General features: G+C 34.4%; 1 protein-coding gene across 1 annotated transcript in view; it reads left to right on the plus strand.

Annotated features, from left to right (window-relative positions):
- Positions 1-16,149, plus strand: part of NCOA1 (nuclear receptor coactivator 1) — a 262,458-nt gene that overhangs the window by 135,644 nt on the left and 110,665 nt on the right. The window contains 1 exon segment of the mRNA XM_032652699.1: positions 6,810-6,966. The gene's annotated coding sequence lies outside the window, so the exon portion shown is untranslated.

The following is a 16,149-nucleotide window of genomic DNA, read 5'->3' on the forward strand; positions in this document are numbered from 1 at the left end:
CCTTTATCCTCCAGGCAGGAAACAGGAAGAATCTTCTGTGAAGAATCTGACCATCCCAAGGAGAAAAACCTAAGGTCAAAAAGGAACTGTACTCTAGTTGGTAAAATTGTTTCTTACAGGGGTACAGGTTAACAATTCTGAAACTACTTTATATGTATACAGGTATTGAACTAATAAGTAACTAAGTGGTAGATAATGGGAACCAGGTTTCTCATATCAGTATTTGTGCCCTAACAGAGGGCCTGGCCAGATTGCCGTATAGTGAACGTCACAGTCAGTAGCCCCATGTACATGATTAGAGCTTTCAGTAAACTTTTTATATCCAAACAACTAAATAAATACCATCAGGCATCTAAGGAAAGCATCTACTATGACTAGCAGGAATGAAAATAAACAAATAGAAAATACAAACAACTTGGAGAAAATAGACTATGCAGCCGAGAAAATTTTATGTATATGCACACATACATATATGTACACATCCAGCTGTATATAGATGTACATATATGCATATACCATATATACACATACATACATATCATATGTGTGTGTATAAAACAGCTGCAGAAAGTTGGGATGCTACATCTGTAAAGCAGAAATAGGGTATTTTAGAAAGAACATCCGGAGAATGAAGAATTCTTATAAATTAAGAATATATAGCAGAAAAAAAACTCAATAGAGGTTTGGGTAATGAGTTGAGGACAATTTTTTAGAAAGTAAAGCAAAGAGGCAAAGAAATGGTAAACAGATTATAAAAGAAAATAAAAAGAAGGGTCTAGGAGGGTCAACTTCCTATTATTAGGAGTTCCAAAGAGAGAACAGAATAAATGAAGGGAAAGAATAGATAGTATAATCCAAGAAAATTTCCCAGAACTGAGACAAAGTACCTATTGAGTACCCAGTATAATGGATGAAAAGAGACTAACACCAGTTGAAATAATAGGATATCCAAATAGCCAGCTGTGTTGCTCAGTCTCTATAATATTCAGGGAAATGCAAATTGAAATGAGATCCCATTTTCATCTGTTAGACTGGTTAAAAAATAAAGTCTGACAATATCAAGTGTTGGAAAGAATATGGGTGCAAATGGTTCTCTTACACACTGCTAGTGGGAATGTGAAACAATCATTTGGGCAATCAATTTGACAAATGGTGAGTAGAGCAGAAGATATGCAAATACTACAACTCAGAAATTCCACTTCTGGATATTACCATTAGAAATTCTTGCACATGTGCATATGAAAATATGAAAGAGAAGCCATGTACAAGAACACTCATTGAGGCATTATTTATAATAATGAAAATTTAGACAACTTAAATACATGAATGGCTGGGCTGAGATGTGGTATATTCACATGTACATATGAATGAAACACACACACACCTCAGCAGGGATAGAGCTCCAAAACAATATAATGCATGAAATCAGCAAAATGCAGAATATGTACAGTTTAAACATGTATATTTTAAAGCATAAAACATCAGTGTACATTGTTTATGGATGGATATTAAAAAATTGACCAGAGGATATATACTGAATTCATGATGATGGTTATCTCTATCAAAAGGCGGCGGAGTGAAAAGAGTGGGCTTTGTGTGAGTGTGGGGCCTTTTGATTTATTGGTAATACTTCATTTCTTTAAAAAGAAAATAAATATATCAAAAATGTTTACTGTTACTACTTATTGGTAGTAGATCCATAGATACTCCTTTGTCCTGTTTCTCTATATATTTTAAAATTCTGACCCTGTACCTCTGCCTAACTCCAAAATAACAAAGGAGGAATGTTTGATAGATTTCCTTTTTTACTCTTTCTATGTAAGTGCTATAGGTACTCTTCTTTCACCTTGCTTCCTCGTCTGATTCTTAAATCAGATTGAATATAAGAGGTTAATAAACTGAATAATTTAATAAATTAAAGGAATTGAGGTGCTGCATTAGCCAGCATTTGTGCCAGAACTGGAAGCAGATAATGAAGACAGAAAGGCCTTACCCATGAGGAGAGAATTGGAACAAGTAATGGGAAGCCTCCAGGCATGAGGATCTCCTAGGAGTTTGTACCATCCATATGAGGTCTCCTGCTTTGGGTTCCTGGAGGTGAGGGGGTGTGAGAAAAGACTTAAAATACTGAACTCTGGATAGCACAGATAATACATAATAAATACTAGGAGATATATTTTAAGAATAGTGCGCTTACTGATCTCATAATGCCAAACATCAGATCATCAGCACTGCTTTCTTTTTCTCCCTATTTCTTCGTATTCCTCCTGTCTTCTTTGGTTCTCTGTGTATCACCTGTCTCTTGATTTTCTTTTTTTTTTTTTTTTTTTTTTTTTTTGCGGTACGCGGGCCTCTCACTGTTGTGGCCTCTCCCGCTGCGGAGCAGAGGTTCCGGATGTGCAGGCTCAGCGGCCATGGCTCACGGACCCAGCTGCTCCGCGGCATGTGGGATCTTCCCGGACCGGGGCACGAACCCATGTCCCCTGCATTGGCAGGCAGACTCTCAACCACTGCGCCACCAGGGAAGCCCCATATTTTTCACTTCTCATTGTCTACATATCTTTTTGGAATACGGATTTATCTTGTGCTTTTCTGTCTTCATGCAGTCCCTGAGTGACTATTTTCAGCCTCCCCCTCAGCATCATTCCTGTATTCCCGTTTGGCCTTGAATCATCAGGACCCCCTAAATCATTAGCAGGATCCATCTGGCTTCAGTTACTGCCTGACTTTGAAAAAGTACCTGTAAAAACTCTTAGGTTTTATAGAAGAGAGTGGCATTATTTCACAAAGATTATACCTGTAGCCTTAACTACACAAATGATTTTTGAGTAGTGCTCTTCCTTGAAAGTCAGAAAATGACAGAACCTGGGTTTGTGGTTGACTAAATGAACAATGCCATCTTTGCCATAGTCAGTTACTACTTACCAATTCTTAAGCAAATTTACCTAGGAACAAATTCAAAGATATAGTGCTTCACAGATGAAAGAACACAAAGTATTAATTAGGAGGAATCTTATCACCCAAGAAATGTCTTAGGGACTTCAGTTGATTACAAATGCAAATAAACTAGATATTATACAGTGAGAACAACCCAACTAAATATAATGTAAGTTGGGCTAACCTAACTATAAATTCCTTTCTTTGATAGTTTAAACTATGTCATTATGAAGAGCTAGTCCAAGTTTTTTTTGAGTTTTTAAATTGTGGGTTTAAATCAAGGAAAAAGGGAAAGAAAATCTTGAAAATACAAAAAGCACTCTGTTTAATTTAGAGGGACTATAATAGGTAAGCACTTTTGGATCCAGGTCATAGGATCATCCAATTTTCTAACATTAGATAGACATGCCACTTTAATGCGGAATTCAGCATTGGGGGGAATCATGATGTAGAGAAAACGTAGTCTTTATTTTAAAAGAAAAAGCCTAAAACAAGCATCAGAAAACCCACATTATAAATATATTATAAAATAAAATAAAAAAGATTTATATTCATTGATTGTAAAATGCACTAGATATGTAAAAAGTAAACCACTAATTTTATTTTTGAGTATTATATGAATTAATTTGGGGGAGAATTTACATCTTAATGCTATTGAGTCTCAGTGAACCCATGAAAATATTCAGTCACTCTTTTTTTTTAGTCTTTTTTAATTTCAGAAATGTTTTATAATTTTAAGTGTATAGGTCTTACCTATATTTTGTTAAATTAATTCCTAAGTATTTTATGTTTTTTGATGCTATTATAAATTGTTTTGCACTTCCAATTGTTTACCGTGGTTATATAGAAACACAGTTGATTTTTGTATACTCACCTTGTGTCTTACAGCTTTGTCAAATCACTTATTAATTCTAGTAATCATTTTTCAGATTCCTTAGATTTATGTACTGACATTTTTTAATTGAATAAAGACAATTTTAGTTCTTCCTTTCTAAGCTTCCTTCTGTTTGTTTTTCTTGACTTATTGCACTGAGTAGGACCTCCAGTACATCTATTACAATAATGAAGAGAAGTGGTTAGAGTGAACATTCTTGCCTTGTTCCCAATATTAGGAGAATTCCCAGTATTTCACCATTGTACAGAATACTAGCTGTAGGTTTTTCATGGATCCTCCTTATCAGATTGAAGGAGTTACCTTTAATTTTTAGCTTGCTGAGAATTTTATCATGAATGGGTGCTGAATTTTGTCAGATGTTTTTCTGTACCTATTGAGATATTTATATGCTTTTTATTCTGTTAATGGCGTATCATCCTTATATATTGCTGGATTTAATTTGCTATTTTGTGTCTACATTCATGAAACTGATTTTCTTTTCTAGTAATATCTTTGGCAAGTTTGGTATTAGGGTTTTGCTGGCCTAGTAAAACAATTGGGGTGTATCTGCCTTTTATTTTCTGGAAAGTGTGCACAATTGTTATTATTACTTCTTTAAATGTTTCATAGAACCCACCAGTGAAGCCATCTAGGCCTGGAGTATTGTTTTGTTTTAATTACAAATTAATTTCTTTAGTAGATAACATTTTGTTCATTTTTGTGGTTTTAATAATTTATATTTTTCAAGGAATTTTTCACTTCATCGCAGTTACTGAATTGATTTGCATTATGTGGTTTAGAACATTATATTTGTAGGACATGAAGTGATAGCTGTCCATTTCTGACATTGGTAATTTGTGTTGTCTTTCATTTTTCTTGATCATTCTTGCTCAAGTATTAATCATTTTTTTATCTTTTCAAAAAGTCAACTTTTGATTTTAATTTTTTTCAGTTGTCCAGTCTTCATATTGGGTATTGTTTTGACTTCAAGTTCACCGACTTGTTTTTGTGCCATCTCAAATCTTCTATTAAGCTTGTCCAGTGAATTTTAAAATTTCCATGTTGAACTAGTTCTTGAATTTTCATTTACTTCTATTTTATAGTTTCCATTTGCTACAAGTATTTCTCATCTGTTCACTTATTATTATAACATCCTGATCATACTCATAATAACTGCTTTAACATCATTATCAGTTAATTTCAACTAATCATCTTATGGTTCCTATTGACCCCCCCCTTTTTTTTCCTGATCTTGAGTTACAATTTCTAGCTTATTTGCATGTTTAGTAATTTTTTATTGTATACTGGGTATTGTAGATAATATTGTGGATTATCTTTTTCTGAAGAGTATTGATTTTTGTTCTAGTAGACAACTAAATGACTGGCTGGTAAATATACACTTACTGTACAATCCAGTTGCATTTATGGGTGTCTGTTTGTTTATTTACTTATTTATTTGGTTGCATCGGGTCTTAGTTGCGGCACACAGGCTTTCTAGTTGTGGCACTCGGGCTCCAGAGCGCGCAGGCTCAGTAGTTGCGGTGCAACTAGTAGTTGCCCTGCAGCATGTGGGATCTTAGTTCCCTGACTAAGGATCAAATCTGTGTTCCCTGAATAAGAAGGGGGGTTCTTTACCACTGGACCACCAGGGAAGTCCCCATTTCTGGGTGTTTATCCTAGAGACATGAAAACTTATATTCACACAGAAACCTGTACACAAATATTTATAGCAGCTTTATTCATAATAGCCCCAAATTGAAAACAACCCAAACGTACTTCAACAGGGAATGGTGAAAAAGAAACTGTGGTACCTTCAAACCATGGAGCAATAAAAAGCAACAAACTATTTGTATATGCAACATGTTGGATGGATCTCAAGGGCATTATACTGAGTGAGAAAAGCCAGTACAAAATGTTTCCATACTATTTGATTCAATCTTTGTAATATTCTCAAAGTGACAAAATTATAAAAATAGAGGGCAGATAAGTAGTTGCTAGGAGTTAAGAAGAAGGGAGTGAGGAGTGTATGATTATAAACAGCAAAAGGGAATCTCATTTGTGGTATGGTTATATAGGGGTATTTGGATCAACCAAGGATTTGAGGAAAATTTGCATACAGAATTAAGGTCCCCCACCCCCTTACTGTACTGCCCTTCCTACCATGGTTTTCTCCTCCTATTATCTAGCATCCTGTCAGCTCTGAACTACATTCTCTAATGCCTCAAGCCAGTGAGACAGTGGTTTTCTCCCTTAGGTCTAGCCTCCCAGTAGTACTTAAGGGGTATACTGGGAAGAGTTCTCTTAAGGGAAAGTCTTATAAGTATAGATCTTATTCAGTATGATTCCTTTCTTTCAGTGATCAAATTCCCTATGTTTCTGCCTGCTTTTAGTCACTTTTCAGTGTCTTTGAGTAATTTTTATTTTGTCCAGAGTTAATCATCATTATCTGTGGGCAAGTTAGTCCAATACAAGATAGTTCATCTTTACTGGAACCAGAGCTCAATGAATTTTATTTTTAGGTATTAGGAATATAAAATTTTTGTAAACTTTTTCAATAAAAAATTTGAAAGTTAAGTATCATAGTAACTTTAATACATAGTGAGAAGTATTACAGAAATGAAAGAAGGAATTAAATGCAAACTGAAAACATTAAAAATCAGAATTTATAGGTAAAAAGAAAGATAAACATACAAATGCAGCCAGAAAAATATTTTAAAAGACATATAAATGGACCTGTCAGGAGATTAAGGGCAGAATGCAATTATGTATTACTCAAGCAGCAGTCTTAAATAAGAATATATATTCAGGTACCAGAAGGACTTCAGTTGTAAAATCAGATCTCCATCCATTGTCTTTTGGAAGTGTTTTTCCATTTGGCCTGAAAAGTTGTATTTTCTTTTTTTTAACCGAGCATTTCTGACCTTTATTATTTCTTAGAGAATAAAATGACAGTCTAACCTCCCTTCTGCTTTTATTTTTTTCTTCTCCTTTGTTTTAGTTGTTTGCATAATTGGCCTTAGAAGAGGTAAGAGTGAAGAGACTTGAGCCATCTCTGGAAAATACCTTTCCCCCATTCCATTGGAAGCTACTCTCTGGAGCACCAGATTTGACCATATATGTTCTGAGGACTCACTATGAACAAAGAAGTCTCCCAGGTAGGAATTGTAGCTCTGTTTTTAAAGAGCTTTGTTTCTGCAAAAGTATGGTGTGAAAATGATTACTTGTTGACTCTTATTTTTTATGGAAATATGTCTTTGATCTGAGAAGCTTCAAGGTTATTCTAAAATATGTGCTGACATTCCTAAATGAAGATGTTAGAAAAGTTATAGATGATACTTTGTAAACCACTGTAATGCACATTGAAATTAATACTGGTTCAGATCAGTATCTCACTATGAAACCCTCAAGTCCTTACTGAATTAAAAATGGCAGCACACACTACTATATATAAAATAGATAACTAATAAGAACTTGCCGTATTGCACAGGGAACTCTACTCGATACTCTGTAATGGCCTATATGGGAAAAGAATCTAAAAAACAAAAAAGAATGTATATATGTATATGTATAACTGATTCACTTTGCTGTACACCTAAAACTAACAACATTGTAAATCAACTATATTCCAATATAAAAATTTTTTTAAATGGCAGGGGAAAAACTTTACTGAACCATCCGCAGATTTGGTCTATACATTTTTTTTTAAACATCTTTATTGCAGTATAATTGCTTTACAATGGTGTGTTAGTTTCTGCTTTATAACAAAGTGATTCAACTATACATATACATATATCCCCATATCTCCATTTCTATTATAATCCAGTCATTAAATCTATTTACATCTAGCATCCATTCTGTACATTTGAGCAGTTTTACATTGTTGTTTTCTAAGAGTTTGTGAGCTAACTGAAGGAATAGAACTAGTGTATCCATGAACATGACAGTGGTCATAGCAGCCTACAGTGAGAAAAATAAACATGCACCAAGCCGAGACTAGAAAGTTGAAGAGTAATCAGAAACTGGTAAACCAAGTAAGGGGAAGACTTCCAGCAGGAAGTTTTAATTGAATTATAACATATATAAATAAAAATCATAAATTTTAAGGGTATAACTCTTTTAATTAATTTTACTTCTGGCTGCGTTGGGTCTTTGTTGCTGCACGCGGGCTTTCTCTAGTTGCAGGGAGCAGGGACTACTCTTTGTTATGGTGCACGTGCTTCTCATCGCGGTGGCTTCTCTTGTTGTGGAGCACTGACTCTAGGTGTGTGGGCTTCAGTAGTTGTGGCACAAGGGCTCAATAGTTGTGGCTCGCATGCTCTAGAGTGCAGGCTCAGTAGTTGTGGCACATGGACTTAGTTGCTCCACGGCATGTGGGATCTTCCCGGACCAGGGCTCGAACCCGTGTCCCCTGTATTAGCAGGCAGATTCTTAACCACTGTGCCACCAGGGAAGCCCTAAGGGTATAACTCTTGAGTTATCATGTACTGAATGTATTTGTGTAAATGCCATCCAGGTTAAGAAGTAGAACAATATCAGTATCCCAGTAAACCCCCCTCATCTCTGACTCATTGCACACCCACCCACTTTTAAAAAAAAAATAAATTTATTTATTTATTTATTTTTAGCTGTGTTGGGTCTTTGTTGCTGCGCCCAGGCTTTCTCTACTTGCAGCAAGTGGGGGCTACTCTTCGTTGCAGAGCACGGGCTCTAGAATATATATGCAGGCTTCAGTAGCTGTGGCACGTGGGCCCAGTAGCTGTGGCTTGCAGGCTCTAGAGTGCAGGCCTAGTAGTTGTGGCACACGGGCTTAGTTGCTCCACAGCATGTGGGATCTTCCCGGACCAGGGCTCGAGCCCCTGTGCCCTGCATTGGCAGGTGGATTCTTAACCACTGAGCCACCAGGGAAGCCCACCCACCCACTTTTAAAGGAGGAGACAGTTGTCACCCTGGAGGGTGATCGCTGTCAGTTTGGAGGGTGGGGTTTAGCAATCATAGAAGTTAAAGGCAATTAAATTTGGTTGGCTGACAACCAATGCCTATGTTTGGAATAAATAATGAATTTGGGAAACGGAGGCAAGACTATGAATTGGCAGAGAACTTTAAAGCAAGGACTGGTGGTGCAGCATGATTTGAGAAGATACTCATTTGATCCTACTACCTCTCTCTTTAAAACCTCATTGGTTTCCGGAACGAACATGCTCCAGATTTATGGCTTTTATTAACTGGTGATACATTGTATTTATTAACTTAAATTTTCTGTTGTTTGAAATCAGACTGTTGATTCTCAATAAGGAGAGAGAAGTTAATAAGCATTCTGATTATTAAGAAAAAAGTTTTGCAGAGTAGGATATATTATAATTAAGAGAAATTTTAGTCATGTAGGAGAGTCCTCTCTTTAAGAGTTTTTAGACAGAAATGTTCATACCTCGACTTTATGAAAGAGAAAGGGAGAGAAAATAGAATAATCTAGTGATTGAACTCTGGGCTGGGTGTCTTTTTCTTTAACTCATTGTTCAGTGAGTGACTCTGAGAAAGTCATGTTTTCTTCATGTCACAATGAAAGTTTTTATCTTTTATATTTCTCCTTAACATTTATTCAGACCAACTTTAAACATACCAAATAGCTGCAAGATTTGTAGATTGCACACCTATGTGCCCATTGCCCAGTTTCACCAGTTGTAAACATTTTGTTACATTTGCTTTCTCTCTCTGTATGTATTTACTACTACTTCTCCTGCCCCTCCCCCTCCATCACCACTATGATGATGATGAATCACAGTTGAGAGTAAGTTGTAGACATTTATGATCTTTTACTCCTAATGTCTCCTACTTAACCACAATATAATAATCAAATTCAGGAAGCTTAACATTTTCATTATTATTATCTAATATATGGTCTATATTACAGTTTAGTCAGTTGTCTAATCCAGAATCATACATTGCATAATTGTCACATCTCTTTGGTTCCTTTAACCTGGAATAGTTTACACCTTTTTTTCTTTGTCTTCCATGATATTGACATTTTGAAAAAGTATAGGCCAGCTGTTTTGTACAGTGGCACTCATTTTGAGCTTGTCTGTCTCCATCTATGTTCCTTTCTAAAGAGACTATGATATGGGACTTTGGAGATTCATGGTTTTGTTACTGAGAATCTTATCCGGTAGAATGAAGCCCATGAAGATTTTTTTCAGGAGAAAGTCTGTTAAAACATGGTAGGATCCCAAAATTCCAGAAGGTAGATTCCTAAAGATGATTTGGATGTTATTGAAAGGAATTTTATGTATGTGTGCCTATGTATACATATAATCTTAGAATCCAAGATTTATAAACTTTTGGACAAATTAAAGGCAGAACTTTAGATTTTGAAGGAATAGTACATTTACATTTTAAGGTGAATCACATCTTATAAGAAATAATTGGTTTTATTTGTAATGACCATAGAAGATAAGTCAGGATAAGGTATATGATTAATTTTATTTATTTCTATGTGATGTTTGGGTGAAGAGTTAGAAAGATTCTCTGTTCATGTGTTTGAGAACTTTGTAAATAACCACCCAGGATTTTTAGATGTGGTATAACTTAATGTCAACTTTTCTGAAGACTTTCCTAATGAAGAAGCATTTTAGTGTAGAGGTAAAAGCAAAATTTAGACTCTGTTGTTGACTTTTCTACTCATCAGTATGTAAGGTTAGGTTATATAGGTTAGTTATATAAGTTAAAACATGGCCAGATTCTGGAACCAAATTACCTAAGAATTGGTAATTTGATTTCTACTTCTGCTACTTAAGATGTTGGGCAGATTAAGTAACCTCTCTGTGCCTTGGTTTCCTCATCTCTAAAATGGATTATAATACTACATACCTCATATCTTATGAGTAAATGAATTAGTAAGGTTTATAAGTAAATACTATGTTAGATGCTTAGAATGGCACATAGTAAATCCTATAAAAGTGTTAGTCATCATCATTGTTGTCATCATCAGCCCATAGGTTCTCTATTAGTAAGATAAAACCATTGAACTCAGTCAGTGATTCTGTAAAGTGGAGATAATAATAATACACACTTCATAGGGCAGTTGTGAGGAATCAATGAGTTCATATATGTGAGATACATAAACACACAATATATATTATTACATTGTCATATCCTTTAATTGAATACATATTAATGGGCCTATGTTTTTCTGTGAACCTTTTTATTATTTTGTTTCTCTCAAATTCTTTTTTACTACTAACTTTATACTGTAAAAGTGGAAATAGGCAGGACAGGCATTTTGTATGTGCTAAGTAGTCTATAGTCAAAAAGTCGAGAAGCACTGTATGAGATGACAATTGCTAGGGTCCCTCTTCTGAAATTTTATAAGTCTGAGTCTCCAGTTTAAAATTTATAAGCATGATTTTCATAGTTATTATTTTATTGAGAACACTGGAAAGTGAAATTTAAGTTTCACTTGTTTAGAGTTAGTCTTTAGCTGGGTATTACACTGGAAGGGGTATAGCTAGATAAATTATTATTTTATTGAGGAGATACTGATGCTGTTTAACCAGCTATTCACCTGAGATGCTTGGGGATTTTTTTTTTTTTTCATTTTTTCAATGGGTATCAATAAAGTTTTTACCAAATATAAATGAATCAAGTAAGATGACTTAGGTTTAAAGCTGGGCTTTTAAAAATGCATCTCCTTTCTGTAAATGTGAGCAATGAAGATTGTAGCTAGAGTTGTATTGTGAATTAATTTATGTCCCTTCCCCTCCTGCTGGGGAGATGATCCTGAAATTAACTGAAGGTTTAACTTGACTCGATCATTTGCTAATGCCCTCAAAATACAACTCCATTATTTTGGCAGATTATTTTGACCCATGCAGCTCTATTATTTTGGTATTACTGCCACCTTATAACTTTAGAAATCAAATTTCAATATGATTTTTTTTTCTTTTGTTGGTTTATATATGTACATTTAACTCTGTATTTTAAAGTGAGTTTCTGAAATGTTTGAGAAAAATTGAACCACTTCTGATCAGGGGCTTAATTCTTTATTTTAGATATTGGAGTAATTTTATATAGTAAATGTGGTTATTTGGTCTTGGATAATCATCTGTGGATTATCTATGTCTAATGTTGATCTTCAGTCTCGTCTGGCCCCCGCTTTAGCTGTTTCTCTGCTCATTAGTATCTGAATCTGTGAAAGAGGGTGAAGTTCGTGGAAAAAGACAGAGATTGACATTTTTGTCTCTATGTCCATCATTTTCTTTTTTTAAGGCTGTTACCTTTTTGCTAGATTACTATAAACTGTTCTCTGTGAACATGCAAGTAAATATCAAATACTTATTTTGTTGTTTATAGTTAAAGATAGCTATAGTCAGGAAGACTGATTTTAATCTTTTTTTTAATACCAACATATTTTTCACGTTAGAACAATGTAGAACTGATTTTTGGAAGACATGTACAGTATATCTACAATAACCCAATGTCATTTTAAAATAACTGGAATCATCTAGCTTTGTAGATTTATAAGGAAATGTTGAGGATATTTTTGCCAAACTGTTTTAATACAATAGCTGCCATAAACATGTTTCATATGCTGACTGTTTTTCCTAAATAGGAGTATTTTAACAAGGCAAATGCATATATGTGTATTTCTTACCTTAAAAAATTAAATTTTAAATAAAGTCAATATGAGGAATTTAAACTTTGGGGTTTAAAACTTATTTGGTTTTCTTCTTCCTATATATTTGCTAATAGAAAAGAAAGAATACTTTTTAACCCTTTTTCCAAATTATTCTTTCCATTTAGAAAAAAATAATGCAGAAAAAAGAAGCATTGTCTCTTGATCTGTAGAATAAACTTTTAGTAGTAAACATAAATTTATTAAATACATTGTTTCAAATATTATATACTTTTAGAAGTTAAGTTGCCAAGTCCTCGATAATGTCTTTATTATTAGTGTAATAAATTTAAAAGAGTTTGCACAGGATTTTCTTTTACAAAAAGCACTTTAAAAAAATCTCATATTTTATAGAATCAATGAAATAAGATAAAATGACGTCTGTTTTTAAGAACTCATTGCTTTGAATCTGTTTCTTTGCTTTTGCTTTTTATTCCTGGCCATAACAGTTAAGATATGGACATGTTTATTGCAGAGGCTTATGTGGCAGGGACTCTTCTCTGGGCCAGGGATAACCACGATCTGAGTTTTGGTTCCTGCTTTGTGGGTTCAGAGAGAATTTTTGCTTCCAGATGTTTAAGGAAATCCTTGTTCAGTCATTAGCTCTAAAATATCTGTTTTTTGGGCTTCCCTGGTGGTGCAGTGGTTAAGAATCCGCCTGCCAATGCAGGGGACACGGGTTCGAGCCCTGGTCTGGGAAGATTTCACGTGCTGTGGAGCAACTAAGCCCGTGCGACACAACTACTGAGCCTGTGTGCCACAACTACTGGGGCCCACACGCCTAGATCCCGTGCTCCGCAACAAGATAAGCCACCACAGTGAGGAGCCTGTGCACCACAACGAAGAGCAGCCCCCGCTCACCGCAACTAGAGAAAGCCCACGCGCAGCAATGAAGACCCAACGCAGCCCAAAATAAATAAATAAAAAATAATAAAATATTTTTAAAAATAAAATAAATAGAATAAAATATGTTTTTTAACAAAAAAATTGGAGGCATACAAAGAAACAGAAAAAGTATGGCCCATACACAGGAAAGATAGCAGTCAGTAGAAACTGTCTTAAGAAGCCCAGATGTTGTACTTACTAAACAAAGATGAAATAGTAGATGAGTTGGATTTCATCAAAATTAAGAACTCTTGTTCATCAGAAGTTACTATAAAGAAAGTGAAAAGATAATCCACAGAATGGGAGAAAATATTTGCAAATCATATATCTGATAAGGATCTAGACATGAATATAAAGAACTCTTATGACTTACCAATAAAAAACAGAAAATACCAATTTTCGGTGAGGATGTGGAAAAATTGGAACACTTGTACATTTGATGGTGAGAATTTAAGATGGTACAGCCACTGTGGAAGACAGTTTGGCAATTCCTCAAAAATTTAGAGAGTTACAGTATGACCTAGTAGTTTCATACCCAAGAGAATTGAAACAGGTTCATACAAAAATTTGCACATAAATGTTCATAGCAGCATTGTTGTTAAATAGCCCCAGTAATGGGAAACCTAAGTGGCCATCATTTGATGAATACATAAACAAAATGTGGTATATCCAAACAATGGGAAATTATTTAACCATAAAAAGGGCAATAGAAATCCTAAAGTCCCCATCCTTTCTTATCACATGAGAAAGAATTCAACTGTCACTGAAGTGAAAAGACAAAATTGAAAACTTTTTTTTAGAGAACCCTAGGTGTCGGACTCCAGTCTGAGAAACATCCTTTATGGCAGTTACCCAGTGCAGGAGCTCTTTATTTGTCACGATTTTTCCTGTGTGATATTATCAACTTGGGGAGGTTTAACTCTCAGAGTGTCCCTCTCATGTCTGTGCTTCTCTGTGCTAATTGCTTGCTAGCATTTTCAAGTATATTATTAGAGTTGTTTATTAACTAACTGTTACTTATTTTTCAAATGATGCAGTCCTCAGCCAAATCTGGGAGGTGAGTGACAAATTTCTTATGTAGAAATCTATAATTCAACTGAAATATAAAGCACTGACCTATTTCTTCAGCCCAACCTATTTGGTTTAGTCTGGTCCATTTGAACAGAGGTAGATGTGGTTTCTAGTTCCAAAAACTGCTCTCTAGAGAGTGCATGAGATTGTGTATAACTTAGCAACTCTTTTTAAATCAACAGCATACTTTTACTTAGAAACCTAACCTCTTTTTTTTAAAGGTGATATGTAAATTGGCTTCCTGAAACCAACATTTCTTTTCTTAATGAACCTTGTTTAAGTTCCCTTACTGCCAAATATAAAGCCATTCCACAAATAGAATAGCTGTAAAAGTTTTCACTCATCAGAGGTTTTGCATTCCACTATCTGTTTATTGTGTTTTGTAAATAGAAAGCAGGTAATACCAGAATCATATCATCAGCAAATTGTTGGTGACTTTCTCATAGCTTCTTACTATTGGCTCTTATTTTGGTAAGCCAGATATTGAATTGCTGTTGAATTGTTGTCTGATGTCTCCTCAACCCCAGAATTTCAGATAAATTTAGCAGATGTCAGTCTTCAACCAGTAGTCTGACTTAGCATAGTCTGGGGAATCTCATTTGAAATCCAGATTTATTTGTTGCTCAAAATTATCCAAACTGTGAGATTGTATTGCTTATGTTTACAGTTGTGTAAATGCAACATATTTTTGTGTCTCTATCGTACTGTGAAATATAGTAGGAGGTTTTTCCAAAATAGATCTTAACCTTTTCAGAATTAGAAGAGATGTTCTCAAATTTCTAGACCAAGAAGGTGGTGGTGGTTTTTTTTTTTCCATTGAAAACAGGAGAACAAGGATTTAAAGAAAACTCAATTTCTCAATTTTAGAAAAGAATTCCAAAACATTTTGAAAGATTCCAGAAAATACTTAATTATAAAAAACCTTAAATATTATTTAAAAAATTTAAATGTCATATTAGTAAAATAACTTAATCACTTAATTTATCACCTATTTTAGCTTCTATATCTTTTAGACATTATGTTACATATTGGATATACAATGAAAAGATCTAGTAACTGTTTTTGAGTTCACAATCTAGAAGAGGAGACAAACAAGAGAATTATAATTTTATAGCATATTATCATAAGAAATATATGCCCAGCAGTATTTTGAGAGCCAATAGAATTCAGATGGGTAAGTTCTTAGATAGGTGTAACCTAATGTCTTAGGAGGCAGGGAAGACTGGCAGCTAAGTAAAGCTGAGCATTAAGTAGGAGTTAGTTAACTCTTTTCTTTTGGATTTTAGCAAACTCTAAAGTCTTATCTTTCGTTTTCTTTCCTGTTCATCATTTTCTTCTCTCTTTTATTTCTACTTTTGTTGAAAAATTTAGCATTGATGCTTCTTTATTATTATGAATTTATCACATAATTTCATTTTTTGTTTTAATAAACTTTGAAATATATTTATATTTTATTTCTAAGTAAAAATAAAATTAAGTGGCTTCTTTACTTCTGTGGTATCTGGTTAATCTCGTTTATGTTTCTATGACTCTCCATAGGAGAAGAAAGTAGCAGTCTTACTCATTATAGTAATATATCACTTAGCTGATTTTTCTAGTTTTGTATTTGAGAATGGATGCTAACAAAGCCACTGTTGGGTCTTTCAACATCTTTTTGGTTGTGGTGGCAAGTCTGGCATATTGACCTTTGCATTGAGGCTGTCCACCTTAAATTGTA

The sequence above is a fragment of the Phocoena sinus genome, chromosome 13 (genome assembly GCF_008692025.1).
Source record: "Phocoena sinus isolate mPhoSin1 chromosome 13, mPhoSin1.pri, whole genome shotgun sequence".
Lineage (NCBI taxonomy): Eukaryota > Metazoa > Chordata > Mammalia > Artiodactyla > Phocoenidae > Phocoena > Phocoena sinus.